Source organism: Scyliorhinus canicula, chromosome 2 (genome assembly GCF_902713615.1).
Source record: "Scyliorhinus canicula chromosome 2, sScyCan1.1, whole genome shotgun sequence".
Lineage (NCBI taxonomy): Eukaryota > Metazoa > Chordata > Chondrichthyes > Carcharhiniformes > Scyliorhinidae > Scyliorhinus > Scyliorhinus canicula.
Genome location: NC_052147.1, coordinates 100,739,839 through 100,760,297, shown reverse-complemented (window position 1 = coordinate 100,760,297; position 20,459 = coordinate 100,739,839). Strand labels below are relative to the sequence as shown.

Below are 20,459 nucleotides of genomic sequence, written 5' to 3'. Positions count from 1 at the left end.
ATTCAATAGTAATTTTCAAAAGGGAATTGGATAAATATTTAAAAGTATCACATTTGCAGGGCCTGGGGAAAGAGTGAAGGGTTATTCAGTGATTGGGGGAGTCCCAACAGTAGGTCAGTTGGCTCCTCCTGGGCTCCACAGTAAGTCCTCACAATGAGCAGAGGTGACTGAGGGGGGACATGATTGACATATATACAGTTATGAGGGGCAGACAGGGAGAAACCACTGGAAAGGATCAATGCCCAGGGGATATAGATTTAAGGTGAGGGGTAGGAGATTAGAGGGGATGTGAGGAATAACAGCCGGGATTCTCCCCTACCCAGTGGGGCGGGGGGTCCCAGCGGGATGGAGTGGCGTGGACCATTCCGGCCGTCCCAAAGGTGCGGAAGTCTCCGCACCTTTAGGGGCTAAGCGCTAACCTTGAGGGGCCGGCTGGCAGGAACAGCCTTTGGCGCCACGCCAGCCAGGGCCGAAGGGACTTCGCCGGTCGGAGGAAGTCCGTGCATGCGCCGGAGCGTCAGCGGCTGCTGACGTCATCCCCGCACATGCGTGGGGGGGGGGTCACTTCAGCCTCCGCCATGGTGACGACCATGGTGAAGGCGGAAGGAAAAGAGTGCCCCCACGGCACAGGCCCGCCCACTGATTGGTGGGCCCCGATCGTGGGCCAGGCCACCGTGGGGGCACCCGCCCGTGGCCAGATCGCCCTGCACCCACCCACCCCCCCCAGGACCCCGGAGCCCGCTCACGCCACCTGGTCCCGCCGGTAAGGTAGGTGGTTTGATCCACGCCGGCGGGACCAGCATGACAGCGGCGGGACTTCGGCCCATCGCGGGCCGGAGAATCGCCGGGGGGGGGGGGGGGCGCCCCGCCGACCAGCGCAGCATGATTCCCGCCCCTGCCGAATCTCCGGTGCCGGAGACTTCGGGACATGGCGGGGGCGGGATTGACACTGGCCCCCAGCGATTCTCCATCCCGGCGGGGGGGGGGGGGGGGGGGGGGGTCAGAGAATCCCACCCATTGCTTTTCACCCAGAGGGTGGTGGGAGTCTGGAACTCGCTGCCTGAAAGGTTGGTAGAGGCAGAGACCCTCATAACATTTAAGAAGTATTTAGATGCACACTTGCGATGCCAAGGCACACAAGGCCATGGGCAAAGTGCTGGAAAACGGGATTAGAATAATTAGGTGTTTTTTTTCACCGGCACAATGCCAAAGGGCCTAATCTGTGCTGTAGACCTCCATGACCCTACGGCCCCACTTGAAGTCATTTTGTTTTACCATTGTGTACTCTTTGGGACCTTTTCTTTTGATTTACATCGCCATTTTCTGTTCTGTACCGCCTGTGCTCTGAGCCGGTGGCCGCCATGTTTTGATGCTGGAACTTCCGCCGCAGTTACCAGAAGCTCAAACTGCACGAGGGAGCAAGGCCCAAGGTCTGGGAGCAGGAGCACAAGGCAGGAGTGGGAAGCTGCCAATCAGGTGTGAGGAACCTGGTGAGGAGGGGAACATGCATACGGAGGATGTGTCTCCACCCCCTTCCCAGGCACGGTAGCACAGTGGTTAGCACTGTTGCTTCACAGTGCCAGGGTCCCAGTTTGATTCCCACTTGGGTCACTGTCTGTGCGGAGTCTATACGTTTTCCCTGTGTCTGCGTGGGTTTCCTCCGGGTGTTCCGGTTTCCTCCCACAAGTCCCGAAAGATGCGCTGTTAGCGAATTGGGCATTCTGAATTCTCCCTCTGTACCCGAATAGGCGCCGGAGTGTGGCAACTGGAGGATTTTCACGGTAACTTAATTGCAGTGTTAATGTAAGACTACTTGTGACAATAATAAAGATTATTATCCTTTGGTGGCTCTAACCTGGATCCATTCCACTACCCACCCCCCTGCCCCACACCCCAGCTCCCAATGGGACATAGTCTGCAACAGCCGAGCCTGTCAGGAAGCGGTCGATGCTCCAGAGGGAGATAGAAACTGAGTGAGAAAGGAGTCAGAGAGAGAGAGACAGAGCGGGAAAGGAGAGAGAGAGAGGCAGAGCTGGAAAGGAAGGAGAGAGAGACAATGGGAAAGGAGGGACGGAGGGAGACAGAGTGGGAAAGGAGAGAGAGAGCGAGACAGAGCAGCAAAGGAGAGAAAGAGAGACAGTGGGGAAGGGGGAGAGAGAGAGACAGAGCAGGAAAGAAGAGAGAGAGAGACAGAGTGGGAAAGGAGAGAGAGAGTCAAAGCGGGGAAGCGGAGAGAGAGAGAGACAGAGCAGAGAAGGGGATAGAGAGAACATGGAAAAGGAGAGAGAGAGAGAGTGGAAAAGGAGAGAGAGAGAAAAGAAAATAAGAGAGAGTGGAAAAGGAGTGAGAAAGAGAAAGCGAGAATGTAGAAAAGGAGAGGAGAGAGAGCGAGCGGAAAAGTAGAGAGGGCGTGAGAGAGCGGAAAGGAGATGGAGAAAGATAGTGAGAGCAGAAAAGGAGCGAGAAAATGAAAGCGAAAAAGTAGAAAAGGAGAGGAGAGAGAGCGAACGGAAAAGGAGAGAGGGAGTGAGAGAGGGGAAAGGAGATGGAGAAAGATAGAGGGAGAGAGTGGAAAAGGAGAGAGAAAGAGTGAGGGAAAGAGTGGATATAAATGCGCCAAGCAGTGATGCCCACACCCGTAAATGAAGAAAAATTAAATGACCATAACCTCAGTGAGAACAGCTTCAACTTGCAAATGGAATTGTTATCATACCTCCCGCTTTAAGATGCGCACACGCACAAATTTCTTCCAACAAAAGCTTTGGTGCCATGCTGTTCATGTTGGTTACAGGATTCGGAATTAGAGAGTTGAAAAGGAGAGAGAGCGCAAGAGTGAAAAAGGAGCGAGAGTGGAAAAGGAGAGAGCTAGAGACAGAGAGCCGAAAAGGGTGAGAGAGACAGAGTAAAAGGAGAGAGAGTAGAGAAGGAGAGAGAGGGAGACAGCAGAGGAAAGGAAAGCAAACAAACTGTTGAGCTAAGTTTCAGCAGTGCTGTGGGTGAGAGACGGAAGCTGTGCTACTTGATTTGTTGGGGTGATTTAGTGTTATCTAATTTGAATTTATGCAGTCTTTCTCATATTCAGTGATGTTTTTTATTTTGCAAGTTATTCCAGCTAAGAATGCACAGCGCCGCACATATGTGGTACACAATTTCACCTTGTATATTGGTTGTTCCAGGAGGAAAAATATTCAAAGAAATCTAACTCCAGTTTTAAAATTGATTCCTGTGCAAACCTATGATTCACACAAACTTGTTTCACTTGGTTATCATTTTCCAGAATGTTTTAACTGTGGACTTACAGTATTGGAAAGGTGAAAATAAAATCAAACATCAACAAATGTTCAGCAGGTCTGGAAGCCTTGGCGCTCACTCACTGCTTCAGGTCTTAAGAACTCAAAGTTTTGCTAACTTATATTTCTCCACCGATACTGTCTGACCTGTTGAGTATTTCCAGACATTTTTGCTTTACTTTCGTGAACAGAACAGCAAACGGTGACCTTGTGTTTACTACCCACGCAAATACTGTGAGAATCCGTTCGGACATGTCAGGTGCAATGTGAATTAAATGAAGAAAATTCCTTCCTAAAGCCTGGAGTAGGAATGAGTAACTGTTCCGTAATGTGGTTGCACGGAGGAATTTGGTCTGTTTGTTCACTGGAGATGGAGTAACAACTTTAATACATCTCCTACACAAACACAGATGAGCATAGGCACACACATAATGATACATACTCAAACAAACTGACTCATACAGACACACGCACATGGGCAAACATACATGCAGATAGCCAACCCCTCACACACTCAGAAACACAAACACTGACACACAGGACACATTCATATGTACACACACAGAAACACACCAATAAACACCAAAACATAATACAAACACACAAATTCAGATGCATATACACAGAGGCATGTTCACACTGACAACTCACACATAAACACACAAACATCCATACAGTCTTGCACAGTCATACACACATGCAAATACCTACACCTGAATTTAGACTCGCACATTCATATGCACACGTACAGACAAAGCCAAAAGTAGAGGAGTGCAGATGTCTTGGAGAATTGTAGGGCTAGAATATACTACAGAGAACATGAAGGTGAGGCCATGGAGGGATTTGAAGACAAGGTTTTGAATTGAAAAATCAAGCCGTTGCCGACCAGGTAGCCAACGTGGGTTATTAAGCACTTGGGTTATGGGGAAATGAGACTCACTGCGAGTTAGGGTTCAGGAACAGAGTTTCAGGTGAAGAAGAAATTGAAGTGCTTAAGAAAACTTTGGAAGACTTGATAAAGCATCGGGAAGGCATTGGAGAATTGCTGATCCTGGTAGCAATTTCTTCATAGCACATGGGTCAAATGAGCTTTTGCAAGGCCTGACCGAGTAGTTCAAAGAAACTTATTTTATTTACAATAACTATTGTATACATCACATAGTAGATCCCAACTGGGTCTGCCTTGCCAGTGCCTATCTGGCCGGCTTTATATATCATACAACTAAACATTGTTTAGAGGGCCTTTGTCCCTGAATGGGGGAGCTTGTAATCTGCAAGATTCACAAGGAATTGTTCCCACTCCATAAGATACTTGCGGGTTATAACATTAGCAAAACTATTTTTCAACTTTCAATGTTTTCAGACCATAAGACATAGGAGCAGAAGCAGAATTAGACCATTCGGCCCATCGAGCCTGTTCCGCCATGGCTGATATGTTTCTCATCCCCATTCTCCTGCCTTCTCCCCATAACCCCTGATCTTGTTATTAATCAAGAACCTATCTATCTTTGTCTTAAAGACACTCGGTGATTTTGCCTCCACAGTCTTCTGCGGCAATAATTTCCACAGATTCACCACCCTCTGGCTGAAGACATTCCTCCTCATTTCAGTTTTAAAGGATCATCCCTTCAGTCTGAGGTTGTGCCCTCGGGTTCTAGTACCTCCTACTTGTGGAAACATCTTCTGCACACCCACTCTGTCCAGGCATCTCAGTATTCTTAAGTTTCAATAAGATTCTCCCTCATCCTTCTGAACTCCATACAGTACAGACGCAGAGTCCCCAACCGTTCCTCATACGACAAGCTCTTCATTCCAGGGATCATTCTTGTGAACTTGCTTTGGACCCCCTCCAAGGCCAGTACATCATTCCTTAGATACGGGGCCCAAAACTGCTCACAATATTCCAAATGGGGTCTGACCAGAGCCATTTACAGCCTCAACAGTACATCCCTGCTCTTGTATTCTAGTCCTCTTGACATGAATGCTGACATTGCATTTGTCATCTTAACTGCCAACTGAACCTGCATGTTAACTTTAAGAGAATCCTGAACTCGGGCTCCTAAATCCCTTTGTGCTTCAGATTTTCGAAGCCTTTCTCCATTTACAACGTAGTCTATGCTTCTATTTTTCCTACCAAAGTGCATAACCTCACAGTTTTCCACATTTTTAATACACTTCCAGCAAAATCAGCCCTCCTGTACATTTTGTATGTTCTTTCAGACCAACTTTGTAGAATCAAGTCCCCTTTAAATATAATTGCCTGGCAGAACTATTTCCAAAACCCAATTCCACGCTGGCTGTCAATGCCTGGGAGTTCATCTTGGTGGCAACGAATTCTGAGGCTGCAGCCGAGTGTGCCACCCTTAGTGGTCTGTCACGTTAAGGATGCCGTGCATTTTCCTGAGGCTGCAAGTACAGTCAGAAGGCCAGCGGTCTTGAATGGATGGTAGCTCCCGCGCCAGTGGTGGGCACTGCTGCTGCAGGAAGGAGACACCCTGAGGCAGCCTCCGCCTTGAGGTGCCGTCTGAAAAAATGTGAACCTTTTAAAAAAAAACTCTGTCCACAGCTGCCAGGCTACCCCTCCACCGGCTGGCCTGCTGATCCATGCTAGGCTATGCCCTCAGTCACGGGGGAGGAGGAGGGGGGGGGGGGGGGATGGACCTCTCAGTCACTGGGGAGATCCCAGTGGCTTGCCAATCAGCCCACAAATGGTAAAAACCCATTTCCGGGAAGATCGACCAGACGAGAACATGCTGATCCCATGATCCAGCACTAATATACCCGCATTTCCTCCTGGTCCCACCTTCAGGCCTGAGGATTCTGCCCAATGGCACAGTTGTGAATTCAATGAAAATGTATTTCAATATTTCAGTCGCATGATACAATATATTTTGAAGACATGGACTTCACCGACAGTCTATTTGCCATTTCCTTTGCCTCAGATGCATTCAAACATTCACATCTTGAGCCTTCCAGGTGGACAGAATAACTCATGCACCACTTTGAAGGAGAGTTTACGCAGCTCTTCTCACTATGGTTAATCCTTTGACCAACATCACTTCTAAACAGAAAACTGTTCATTATTCCGTTATTCTTTATGGAATCTTGCTATGTAACTTGGCTGCCGTGTTCCCTACTTCCCAACATGACTACACATCCAAAATGCTTTCGTTGGCTGTAAAGGGTGCCTGTGGTTCTGAACGGCGCGATGTAGACAAGTTTTCTTCATTTCAGGCAAGGCTGTGACTTTGTGGCCCACTAAATTCCAGATTGCCCTTAATTTACTGTATAGTGTCGGCTTTAAATCCCTACAGTGCAGAAGGAGTCCATTCGACCCATTAAGTCTGCACCACCGCTCCGAAAGAGCACCCTACCTAGGCCCACTCCTCCACCCTATCCCCGTGACCCTGTAACCTGCACATCATTGGACACTAAGGGACAATTTTAGCATGGCCAATCCACCTACCTGTGCATCTTTGGATTGTGGGAGGAAACCGGAACACCTAGAGGAAACTCACGCAGACACGGGAAGAACGTGCAAACTCCACACAGACAGTCAACCAAGGTCGGAATAGAACTCGGGTCCTTGGTGCTGTGAGGCAGCAGTGATAACCACTGTGCCACCGTGCTGTCCAGGGTCCTAAAATCCAGGAATCCCGGCAGCTTGAGTTCTGGATTTTCCTGCATCTGTTGGTTTGTTAGAGCTTTACTTCAATTCCGGTAGCTGAATAAATCGTACATAGAAACAAACAGACCATTCAGCCTGGCAAGTCTATGTTGACGTTTATGCTCCACATAAGCCTCCTCCCAGCCTACCTCATCTCACCCAATTGAGCTATTTTTCTATTCCTTCCCCATGTAACTATTTAACTTCCCTTCAATGTATCTATGCCAAACAATTGTCTCTTATGATCATAGGTTCCATACTCCAAGTTCACTGTCTGTGCGAAGTCTGCACGTCCTCCCCGTGTGTGCGTGGGTTTCCTCCGGGTGCTCCGGTTTCCTCCCACAGTCCAAAGATGTGCGGGTTAGGTGGATTGGCCATGCTAAATTGCCCGTAGTGTCCTAAAAAGTAAGGTTAAGGGGGGGTTGTTGGGGGTATAGGGTGGATACGTGGGTTTGAGTAGGGTGATCATAGCTCGGCACAACATCGAGGGCCGAAGGGCCTGTTCTGTGCTGTACTGTTCTATGTTCTATGTTCTACCCTCTGGGTAAAGAGAGTACTGAACTGTTTTATCTTTGGGCACCTGACTGGCAGTATGTCAGTAATTATAACGTGGCAAGCTCATGTTTTGGAGTTTCAGTCTCGCATCTGTCCACAGGGAAGAACTCCTGTCAACTCCACTGTTGTCTGGCTTCATGGAGGCATAAGCCTTTGAATTGTTACACACGTGGGGAATGGGAGGAGCATGGTTTGGGCACATACTTCAATATACATAGCACCTTTTAATGCAGAAAAACAGCCCAAGATGGTGAAAGATGTATTAAAACGCAAGTTTTTTCTTTCCACTTATTCTGTCCGGCTCTGTTCCATTCAAGAAACCACCCCACCCAAGTATTGTTGAATCTTACAGTACCTCGCCTTTCTACCAAAGCGGAATTTCTACCGCTTTGATGCTGATCGCAAAAACGTTAACACAGTCAACAGTTCAGACAATTATTAATTTGTTTTGTCTGTGGACTTTCTTGCTCCAGGACCTACAAGGCAAACGGAACACCCAGATTAATCATTTACCTTGTGCCAGCTACAAAAGACTCAATATCCTCTATCGGAATGTCCATCTTATTTCTTAACAATTAACATTGTCAGCATCGTCATCACACCCAAAGCAAATATTGCCAATTGATTCTTATTGCATAGATCATCAGCCACAGGCTGCGATATATCCAGCTGGGATACACGTCATCAAACCATGGCTGGGGCTAAGCTTGAATGCTTCAAGTCCAATATATATTTGGAAGCGTTTCAAACAATTGCCAGATTGCTATCGGTAAAAATGACTCACTTCAGTGTCTATCTCTGTTGCTTCTCTACACCCTGTCACCTTTTTGGGGGGATTAGTTTAAACTTGCCCAGGCTGTTTCAGCACCTTACTATCTGGAGGAGAGAACATTCTCTTTATTAGTTGTCTGCCTCGGATTCTTCCTGAAAGACAACACCCCTAAATTGTCATTCAGTTCCCTTAAAGCTTAAAAACTTCCAGAAACGGGGGCAGCACGGTGGTGCAGTGGATAGCACTGCTGCCTCACTGCGCCGAGGTCCCAGGTTCGATCCTGGCTCTGTGTGGAGTTTTCACATTCTCCCCGTGTTTGCGTGGGTTTCACCCCCACATCCCAAAGATGTGAAGGGTAGGTGGATTGGCCAGCTAAATTGCCCTTATTGGAAAATAAAAAATGAATTGGACACTCTAAATTTCTTTAAAAAAACTTCCATAAACGTAGATGGATTTGCTTCACCTCCTTTCAAGGCCATCTCCCTTACTCCTGCACCATGCTACAATCTAAATAGTGCCCATCATTTCTTGAACCCACTCCTCCCTCCACACCCTCCCCTCCCCCCTTTCCATTCTGGAATTAAGTTGGCAGTGCTGTTTGACAGGAATAGACTCCTGTGTCTGGAGAATAACATCTTCTACCCACTGCCCTGCTATTCTTGTGTCAACCTAAATATGACCAATGACATTTCTTTCATTCTAACGTGACAAGTGTTGTTTGCTTTCCATGTAATACACACTCCTTGAAATGTTAACCACTGTTTACAGATGTTATCTGTTCCTCCACCACTCCCAGAAAACACATTCTTTGTGAATGACCAGTTCTGTGCATCTAACAAACCTCATTGAATTTTCTGAGAAAAAAAACTAAAAAGTAGACAAGGGAACATCTATGGATGTAATTTATAGGGACTTCCAGAAGACATTCAATAAGGTTCCATATAAGAGACAGTTGTGTCAAATTAAAGCTCATGAAATTGTTGACCTTTTGGAAGATTGGTGAGGCCGTTGAAGATAGAGTGGTGATAATAGGGGTATGTAGTCACATTGGAAGGAAGTGACAAGTGGTGTCTCAACAAGGATCTATGTTGGGGCTCAAATTCACTGTAATTATTAATAACTTTGAGGAAGCAATATATCCAAGTTTGCTGATGACACAAAGATTGGTGATATGGTATGTAGAATCCATAGAATCACTATAGCGCAAAAGCAGGCCATTTGTCCCATCGGGTTTGCACTGACCCTCTGAAAGAGCACCCCATCAGGCCCATTCCCCCTGCCCTATGCCAGTAACCCCTACCTAACCTGCACACCTTTTGACACTAAGGGGCATTTTAGCATGGCCAATCCAACTAACCTGTGCATCCAACTAACCTGTGCATCCTTGAACTGTGGGAGGAACCTGGAGCACCCGGAGGAAATCCACGCAGACACTGGGAGATTGTGGAAACTCCACAGCCAACCAAAGCTGGAGTTAAACCTGGGTCCGTGGTGCTGTGAGGCAGCAGTGCTAATCACTGTGCCGCCGTGCCGTCCCGGTATGTAATGTAGATGGAATCATGGAATTACAAAGTGACATCGATGGAATTGTGAGGACATCCATCTTGGTCTAACAACGAATTTATCTGAGCGTTATTTAAATGAAGCAAAGGTAGGGAGAGTGAAGCGTGGAGGTCCAACAACACAGATTTATAGGTTTTGTACACAGATCACTAAGATGCAGTAGCTAGGTACAAACCATAATCCAAAAGACTATTGAACTGTTAGCCTTTATAAATAGTGGTCTAGAATACAAAGGGATGGAAATTTAGTGATACCTTTACCAAATCTTGGATAGACCACATCTTAAGTACTGGTTACCGTGCATTATAAAGCATAGCTTTATTCTGGAAAGGATGCAATGCAGAATCATCAAGATGCAACCAGAGCACCAAGGGTTCAATTATGAGGAAAGATTACATAAACTGCCTGTAATATAGAAGATCAAGTGCTGATTTGGTTGAGGTTTTTCAGATGTTGAAATGAATTGATAAGGTAGTTAGAGAGAAATGTTCCCCACTGGCGGGTGGGGATTCGAGGACAAGTGGAATCTTAAAATCAGAGCCCTGCCATTCAGGAGAGAGGTTAAGAAACACTTTCTCATGAAAAGACTGGTAGAAATATGGAACTCTCTCCCACAAAAAGCAGCAGATGCTAGCTCAGTTAATATTGTAAATCTGAGGTGACGGGTTGAAAGGATGTGACGCTAAGACAGGTGTTAAGTTGGAGATCAGCATTGAAAGGTGGAACAGGTTGAGAGGGGCTGAATGGCCTTTGTCCCTATGTTTTTGTCTCACGCAGGCATCCATTATAATTGCATGAGCGTAAACATTGAGGTTCAACAGGATAGATACATTAGTTGTAGAGGGGCTGTCACTCAAACACAATCTAATCTTTTCTACGACTTTCACCTATCCATAATCAAGAGGTGATGCCTTGGTGGGTGTTTTCCTCTTCCTACTTTAGGACTACTGAGCTCAATCATTGCCTCTCTTCCTGGCTTAAATCAGAATGGGCCAGCAATCAAAGTTGGAGCATTTACACATGTATTGTAAGGGGAGACAGTGGGGTACATAGAACACAGACACACAGAATCCCTACAGTGCAGAAGGGAGTCCATTTGGCCCATCAGGTCTGCATCAATCCTTCGAAAGAGCATCCTACCTAGGCTGTACCCTCGCCCTACCCGGTGACCCACTCATTGATCATGCCAATCCACCTAAGGTGCACATCACTGGACTGTAGAAGGAAACTGGAGCAGCCGGAGGAAACCCATGCAGACACGGGGAGAATCCCAGGGCCTAATCGAATCTGGATCTCTGGTGCTGTGAGGCAGCAGTGCTGACCACTGTGTCACCGTAGTGGTAATGTTGTTGGTCTTGTAATCCAGAGATGCAGGTTAATTATCTGGGGACATGGGTTCAAATCCCACTATGGCATTGAGTGGAATTTATGTTCAATTAATAAAATGTGTAATTGAAAAGCTAGTCTCTATAGTGATAACCATAAAACTATCACCAGTTGTCGTAAAAACACATCTGCTTCACTAAATCCCCTTTAGGGAAGGAAATCTGCTATCTTGACCGGGTCTGGCCTACGTGTGGCTCCAGTGCCATAGCAAGCTGGTTGATTTTTTTTTAGTAAGCCACTCAATCCAAGGGCAATTAGGGACGGGTAACAAATGTTGACATTGTCAGTGATGCCCACAACCCTTTAAAGAATTTTAAAAAAATCTAATGGGACAGTACAATCTTAGCACATTAAATTGTGATGTTGCACATGAATGTTCGCAAAACTGACAAACTAAACCAACGAAGTGCATTCTGGTTAGATTGGTGGGGTGTGTCTGTAATTCAAGAAGCAGTACTATGTAGCCAGCTGATTGTTACAGTAGGGTTTGGGTGATTGTTGCGGGAATACAGGTTCCAATCCAGAGTGGAAGCCTTGCTGTTGAACCCAATGTGAAATTACTTTGGACGAATCTTAACTCAGTTCTTCGCACATGTGGGCCTCAATCTAAAGGACACAGCTGTCACTTGTACAATCTGATGCAATCACTCAAAATACACTCATTGAATCTATTTAAAATGGACCATTAGTTTGACGTAACAAGATCAAAATCTCTGTATCACTTCCACTGATTGAATAAGTTCACCCACTCCCAGCTCGGAGCCATGTTCACAGGGGGCACTGGACAAAGAGTGACACTGCAGCCCTATATCCAAACCGCTCTCCCTTGGAGTATTTTAATTCCCATTTTTTTTAGTCCTACCCTCACCATGTGTCTGTCTTGTGTGTGTCTAGGTGGAGGGTGGGACTGGGTTCTGGGATGAGGTAGCCTGGTAAACCATTGTGCTGTTATTTCTTTGCTCATTTTTTACTCTTGTTAATAATAAACAGTTTGTTAGTTTCTACTTCTAAAGCTCTCTAACTCATTGAAGTAGTCAAGGGTTAAAAATCTTCGGAAAACACAAATTAGTAGGGTTATTGGGTTACGGAGATAGGGTGGAGATAGGCTTAAGTAGGTGCTCTTTCCAAGGGCCGGTGCCGACTTGTTGAGTCAAATGCCCTCCTTCTGCGCTATACGATTCTATGATTGTAGCTCGCGGGCAGTGTGGGATTGGTGAATTTACTCCTTGTGCACTAATTAGGCGAGTTTCTTTAACCATTTTTCAAATACAAAAAGCAATATTTTGGAAAACACACCTGGGAACAGTTCATGCTGTACAATATTAGAGGGTCTACACCATTACAACAACTTGCTCTAATTTAGAGGCAGCACAGTGGCGCAGTGGTTAGCCCTGCTGCCTCACGGCACCGATAATCTGGGCCCCGGGTCACTGTCCATGTGGAGTTTGGACATTCTCCCCGTGTCTGCGTGGGTCTCATCCCCAAAACCCAAAGATGTGCAGGATAGGTGGATTGGCCATATTAAATTGCCCTTTAATTGGAAAAAAAAATTGATTACTCAAAATTTATTTTAAAAATCTTGCTCTAATTTAGCACCTTTAATATTCCAAAGCAATTCACAGGAGTGCTGTCTGGCATAATTTGATATCAAGACAAAGAAAGAAACATTACAATAGGCAATTAAATGTGTAATCAAATAGGTATGTTTTAAGGAGCACAGTTTGTTACTGAAGGGCCCTCAAGCTTCTTACAACACCCATTAACCAACAGTTAGATCTGGCAACCAGTATGAATAGAGATATCAGGCACATCTTGAGGAGTTTTATCCATGATACTACTGTATTGGGCTCTTGTAGCGGGCTTTGATATTATTCTAGTGTCTGAGCAAATAGTGTGATGGGTCTTGGTTATATCAGAATGATGGAATAAGGAAGAAAAATAACTTTTAAGGGCTTAGAAGGAACGAGTGCAAAGTTTAGAGCAGTACAGATTGAGTAAAGAATTAAAGAACTTGCATTTACATGGAGCCTTTGACAAACTCAATGCCCCACAGCATTTCACAACCAGGAAAGTCTAGTCACCATGAGAAACACAGCACACAGCAATGGGATCATGGCCCTATCAACTAATCTTAGTGATGTTGTCTTCAGGACATCAGGGAGAACTGTCCGCCTCTTTTTCTAGTGTCCTGGGACCTTTTACATGCACCTACAAGGACAATCTGGGTCTCTTCAGAAAGGCAGCACCTCTAATAGTGCAGCACTCCATAAATACTGCAGTGGAATGTCAGCCTAGATTATGTGCTCAAGTCTTCGGAGTGAGTCTTGAGCCAAGAACCTTCTGACTTAGAGGCTAAGGTGCCAACAACTGAACTACAGCAGATACTGCTTTAGCATTATTAAAATAGGGAGATAATGTTGCATTGGAAGAGATGGTTAGCAGTGACTAAAAGATCAAGGGCAGGATTCTCCGTTCCACCAGCCCCGTTTTCCAGCACGGCATGCCCCCGCCGGCAGCAGGATTTCCCACAGCCTGCCAATGGAGTTTCCCATTCTGGGCCACCCCAAGCCATCGGGAAACCCGCGGGCGTGGGAGCAGAGGATCCTGGTGAGTGAGAATCCCGCAGCAGACATTTTAGAGCACCTTCATTTGGCATCCAGCCAAACAATGAGAGAGTTTAGATAGTACATCCAGATACTGTTGATGCTTTGTGATATATCTCCCTGCTACACCGGTGCGTGAAACAACATAGGTGATATCATTGTGAGATTAACCTAAACATCATCACACTGACAATACGTCCTCACTTAGACTTGTGATTGCATTTCTGAAAATTACCATGTTAAGTGAAACAACTTTAAATGGATCGTGGGTTCCCATAGGAATCAATATGTTAAAGCCAGAGGTAGGTTCCTTCAGACGCCAGTGTACAAGTTGAAATACTGTACTGTACAAATGTAGCACTGTGTATTCCTAGCTGGAATAACTTTCAAAATAAGATAAATCACTGAATATAGCAGAAATACTGCATAAATTCAAATTTGCTAACACTAAATCACCGAAACAAGCCCTAAGCAGCACAGCTGTTATGTTTCACCAGGCAGCACGGTGGCGCAGTGGTTAGCACTGCTGCTTCACGGCACCGAGGTCCCAGGTTGGATCCTGGCTCTGGGTCACTGTCCGTGTGGAGTTTGCACATTCTCCCCGTGTTTGCATGGGTTCCGCCCCCACAACCCAAAGATGTGCAGGGTAGGTGGATTGGACTCGCTAAATTGCCTCTTAATTGGAAAAAATGAATTGGGCTCTAAATTTACAAAAATAGAAAAGAAAAATGTTTCACCCACAGCACTCTTGAAATTCAGCTCAGTATTTTGCTTGATTTTCTTTCCCATTCTGTCACTCTCTCTCTTTCCCACCGTGTCCCTCTCTCTCTATCTCTCCTTTCCCACCCTGTGTCTCTATCTCTCTCTATCCTTTTCTACTCCCTCACTCTCCTTTCTCATCCTGTAACACTCTCTCTGTCCTTTCTCTCCTTCCTGTTTGTCTGTTTCTACTTTCCAACTCTGCCTCACGCGCATTCTCCTCATCCTCGCCCCATCCCAGCACTGAGTAGTGACTCAACAGTCCGTGGCTCTGGACATCTCTCAGTCCAAAGCTACACACGAGCCCAGAGCCAGGATGTCTTTCTTACAGACTTCAGGGGGCTGAGCTCAGGATCCAGCTCCCTCCCCTTCCAGGTTACTCACACTTCACCACCTGATTCCAGAGGCCAGCAGCTTCGCCTCCCAGCCCAGCGCTCCTGTTCTTGGATTCTCTTCCCACGGTCAGCTGATCTGGCAAGGTGGGATGGTCTCCCTTTGTCACTTCCGGGTCGGGTACAGGCGGTTAAAATGAATGTGCTGCTGCGATTTCTGTTTATTTTCCAAAGCCTGCTGATTTTCCTGCCAAAGGCATTTTTTCGAGAGATTGAAGGAAGGATTACTTTGTTCATATGGAGAGGGAAGGCCAGAGTTAGAAAGGTGCTGCTATAGAGGTGAAGGCAGGCAGGGAGTTTGCGTCTTCTGAACCTGAAGTATTATTACTGGGCGGCGAATGTGGAGAAGGTGTGGAGTTGGGTCAGAGGGGTTGACTCCTGTAGTAATCCACTGGAGGCAAGAGTTCCGTCACCACACCAATATTTATTTACAATAACGATATTACAGGAGCAGCTACAAACAGTGCTGCTAGCAGTCCAGTCAACTTAAGACTCTTCACAAAGCTTACACAGGTGATTATATGGGCCCCCTCAACGAGCTATCATTGAGGGAGCTCATACTCCAATTGGCCAACCAATAAAGCCAATTGGAGTTCATTACACCCCTCCCCCCCAAGGTCCGAGGAATTCCTGCCAGCTGGCATTCCTCTGAGCTTCTTCCTGCTCCTCATGTCTGGGTCTGTCACCTCTGTGTCGCCCGCCGGGTCGTTCTCCGAAGTGAGCGGTGTGTACCTTATAGGTTCCCGTCTTTTCCTTGACGACCTCCTTGGAAGTTGTTCTTCCTCCTCCTCGGGGAAAGGTGTCGCGGCGGCCTCGTTGAGTGTGTCCATCTCCGACTCTGATTACTGGATGACGGGGTCTGGAGAAATTTCTCAGGGCTGGGGTGTGGGTATCCTTTCTGTCTGGGCTATCCCATCCTCGTCGCCACTGTAGTAATCCACGGGAGGCAGGAGTTCCGTCACCACACCAATATTTATTTACAATAACGATGTTACAGGAGCAGCTACAAACAGTGCTGCTAGCAGTCCAGTCAACTTAAGACTCTTCAAAAAGCCTACACAGGTGATTATATGGGCCCCCTCAATGAGCTATCATTGAGGGAGTTCATACTCCAATTGGCCAACCAATAAAGCCAATTGGAGTTCATTACAACTCCCAATGGGTCAGAATGAAGGAGAGTTTCGTAGGGGGTCGGGATTGAAGGCGCTAGAAACAGCGCTGCTCCCGATTGCTCCGGGGAAATATTCGGGGAGTTCGGTAGTAATAGGTTAGTTGAGAATTTGGAGGCAGTTACGCCAGCACTTAATAATCACTTAATGTCACAAGTAGGCTTCAATGAAGTTACTGTGAAAAGCCCCAAGTCGCCACATTCCGGCGCCTGTTCGGGGAGGCTGGTACGGGAATTGAACCTGCTCTGCTGCCTTATTCTGCATTACAGCCACCTGTTTAGCCCACTGTGCTAAACCAACCCAACCCCCAGGTTGGGGGCAGGATGAAGGGAAATGCCCATTCTGGGGGAACCACTGATTTGAGCTAGCAAAGTGGGATGGAAATTTGCGTAGATGGGAATTAGGATACTAAAAGATTTGTTTCTGGAGGGTCGATTTGCAGGATTGAGGGAGATGGGAATGAAGTATGGGCTGGAGCAGGTGAAAATGTTTAGATACATACAGGTTCGAGACTTTGCTGAGAAGGAGCTACGGAGCTTCCCGGTGGAGCCGGCCTCCACATTGCTGGAGGAGATGCTGACCACAGGGGAATGGAGAAGGGGGTAGTGCCGGTGGTCTAAGGGGCTATTTTGGAGAAGGCACCGCTGGAAGGAATCAAAGCAAGTGGGCGGAAGAGCTGGGAGAGGGTATGGAGGAGGGGTTCTGGGTGAGGTGCCCCGGAGAGTGAACACCTCCACCTCGTGCATGAGGTTGGCGCTGATACAGCTGAAGGTGGTACATAGAGCACACCTCACAAGGGCGATGATGAGCCGGCTCTTTGAGGGGGTAGAAGATGTGTGTGAACATTGCGGGGTGAGCTCCATGAATCAGGTTCATATGTTTTGGTTCTGTCCAAAGCTGGAGGATTACTGGAAGGTGGTTTTTATGGTAATCTCTAAAGTGGTGCACGTGAAACTGGACCTGGGCCCTTGGGAGGCCATATTCGGGGTGTCGGACCAGCCGGGGTTGGAAACGGGTGCGGAGGTAGATATTGTAGCCTTCGCCTCGTTGATTGCCTGAAGGCGGATCCTGTTGGGATGGAGATCAACCTCTCTACCCTGTGCCCTGGCGTGGCGGGGGGGGGGGGGGGGCTGCTGGAATTCTTGATTCTTGAAAAGGTTAAGTTTGAACTGAGGGGAAGGATGGAGGGGTTCTACAAATCATGGGCGTTATTCATTATGCTCTTTTGAGAATTGGATTACATCGAACATTAAGGGGGGTGTTGGGAGGGCTGGGGGGGGGGGGGGGACTGTGTATGTTAATGGTGACTATGGATGATTCCTGATTCCTTTTTGTTTATGTTTATGTTAACATGCGCACTATTGTTTGGGGTTTGGTGGATATATTTTTATTAAATTCTCTCCCCATATTCTCTGGTGATGGCTCACATGGTGGCGGCTGGCCTAGAGTACAGTGCGGGAAGGAATGGGGCCAGATATTGTAAAACTTGAAATGGCGATGCCAATCAAATAAACAGGCCCTGTAAGAATAAAGTTAAGCTGGATGACTTACTGTCTTGCACTATAGTATTACCAGTTCACAGACCCTCATCACTACATACTTCACTTGTGCTTACCTGCATCTCCCTGTTGAATTACATTCGAACTTGTTACTGAATAACCAATAGCATTGCATGTCAACAGTTAATTAGTAAGTTTGCATATTGGTATAGTATCTGTAACTAGTCAAAGATGCCCTCAGCAGCATTTCAGTATAAGCTGTGTGAATCAGATAATGAGCAATGACAATCCTTGCAGCGTGATTATGTTAACCACAAATACCAGACATTCTATCTGCTACTGCCATCTTAGATCAACAATGCACTGATTAGAGTCATTGCCTCATTACCACTATAGTTCCTCTTCAGACTTTCCGATACAGGAGCATTCTGAAAAAGACCCAGGATTTCCAAGTTCCAGCAATGCTTCCAAATTGGCCATGCATAAGACCACTTACAGCTGGCACGGGACTCCCTGCCAATTTGGGATACCATTTCACATCACGGTGAAAGGACTGCCCACGCCACGCAGCCTATTGCCTGCTCAATGGAGATTCTTTCACTTACCTACAAGTTTTGAAAGCTGTTTCTCCATACTTGCATGGAATTACAGAAAATGAACAGGCCATTCAGTCCAAATTATGGCAGTGTTTATGCACGACACAAGCTTCTTCCCACTTTATTTCAGCTTATCCTATCATCTTTCTGCTCCAGTCTCCTCCTTCATGTACATTTTTACCCAGCTGCCCCTTAGATGCAGCCATGCATAAACTACTTTGTTTATCTTTCTTTGTTCTTGACCATTGGTGGAAAGGCCAACATTGTTTAACCAACCTTAATTGCCACAGAAGGAGGTGATAAGCTGCCCACACCCTCCCATCCTTGATCACTAACCAGACTCGTACCAATATCTAACCTTAGGGATGTCTGCCTCCTGGAACAAAGTGTCCAGGTAATTTACCTCTGCCCTGATACCTTGCAAAGTCTGCACCTGTGACCCCAATTCAGTACGTCCTGAACCGAAATTCCTCAAGATGCAGACATTTGCTGTAGATGTGGTTGTCCGGGATGATGATGTTCTCTTCAAATTCATACATACTGCAGTTCAGTCACACCCACCCTTACCTGCACAGCCATCCCTAAATAACCTTGTTTCGTTTATTAGATGTCGGTACATAAGTCGACCATTGCAGCCTTGCAAAATCACTCCAGAATTGAGGGACGGCTTATACACCAAGTATGGAAGTGAGCCATCGGCATGAGTGCAGATGGTCACCATGTTTAATGTTCACCAAGTGGACCCTGCCTTATGTGGGCATGTCTAAAACTCCTGCCCATCTTCACAACACAGCCCATATCACCTGCTTGATCCCTTGCAGGCACCAATAAGTAAAACATTCATTTTGGGTGAATAAGTAATTACTAATGCAAGTATATTTTTTAATATACATTTAGAGTACCCAATTCATTTAAAAAAAAAAAAAAATTTGGAGTACTGAATTAATTTCTTCCAATTAAGGGGCAATTTAGCATGGCCAATCCACCTAACCTGCACATCATTGAGTTGTGGGGGCGAAACCCACGCAAACACGGCGAGAATGTGCAAACTCCACATGGACTGTGACCCAGAACTGAGATCGAACCTGGGACCTCGGCACCATGAGGCAGCAGTGCTGCCCTAACCTCCCAATAATTCAAACTAATTTAAGTAATTAGCTTTAAAACTAAAAAGAAATTGGCTGCATTGATTAAATACATGACCACAAATCGCGGCGTATAAGATGGCTCCTTTTGTCAGGCCCAAGTATCATGCTCTTGCACATACAAGGTATTAAAATTGACCCCCGCTCTCCGCCTTTTAAGATATAACATATACTCGCATTAGTGGGCCAGCACGGTGGTGCACATTCTCCCTGTATCTGTGTGGGTCTCACACCCACAACCCGAAAGATGTGCAGGATAGGTGGATTGGCCACGCTAAATTACCTCTTAATTGGAAAAAAATTGGGTATTCTAAATTTATAAAAATTAATTATTGGGAGGTTACCTTTAATATTTACTTGTAACTTGTACTTGCTTCCCCACCATGTGCTGGAGCAATTTATTTTTCTCCCATGTCATCCAGGCCCTCACCTCTTACTGCGTTTCAGTTTAAATGTTTGGGGCTGTTCCTATGGTGTTCTGTGTTCTCCTGGCACTCTGAGTGACTTTGGTGTCACTGTTTATCATATCCTCTATTTCACACCCAGCTATGAGCCCCAAATTCTTAGCCTGCTTTTATTTTTCCAGGTGTTAGCACCATTCCTGCAGCTCTCGACTTGCACGTTGCCTCCTAAACGCCATCAACTTAGTTCGGAATCATATCCCCAGCCAAATCAAGCAGACGCCCATGGCCTATCTTTCATGATTAAAATTCCAGTGCTTGGAAAATAAAGTAAGGACTGGCACTGAGCCAAAATTGTGATGCAATTCAAAAGGGCAAAGGACTCCTATCAGAACAGTATCTGATGTGTTTCTGTTCTGCATGAAAAAAGAAAGAGTACTCTTATTTATATATCGCCTTTCACAATCTCGGGAAGTCCCAAAGCATTTTGAAGTTCTGTGCAGCCACTGTTGAAATCTGGAAGTGGGGCAGCAGCCAATTCGCACACAGCAAGATCCCATCAACAGCTAAGTGATAATGACCAGAAAGTGGAGTTGAGGTTAAAGATCAGAGATTATATTGAATGGGAGGGCAGGCTTCAGGGGGCATGGGGCCTACTCTTA

The 20,459-nt window shown here is 46.3% G+C and overlaps 1 protein-coding gene across 1 annotated transcript in view; it reads left to right on the top strand.

Annotated features, from left to right (window-relative positions):
• Positions 1 to 20,459, top strand: part of itpka (inositol-trisphosphate 3-kinase A) — an 87,127-nt gene that overhangs the window by 805 nt on the left and 65,863 nt on the right. The gene's annotated exons all lie outside the window — the stretch shown is intronic.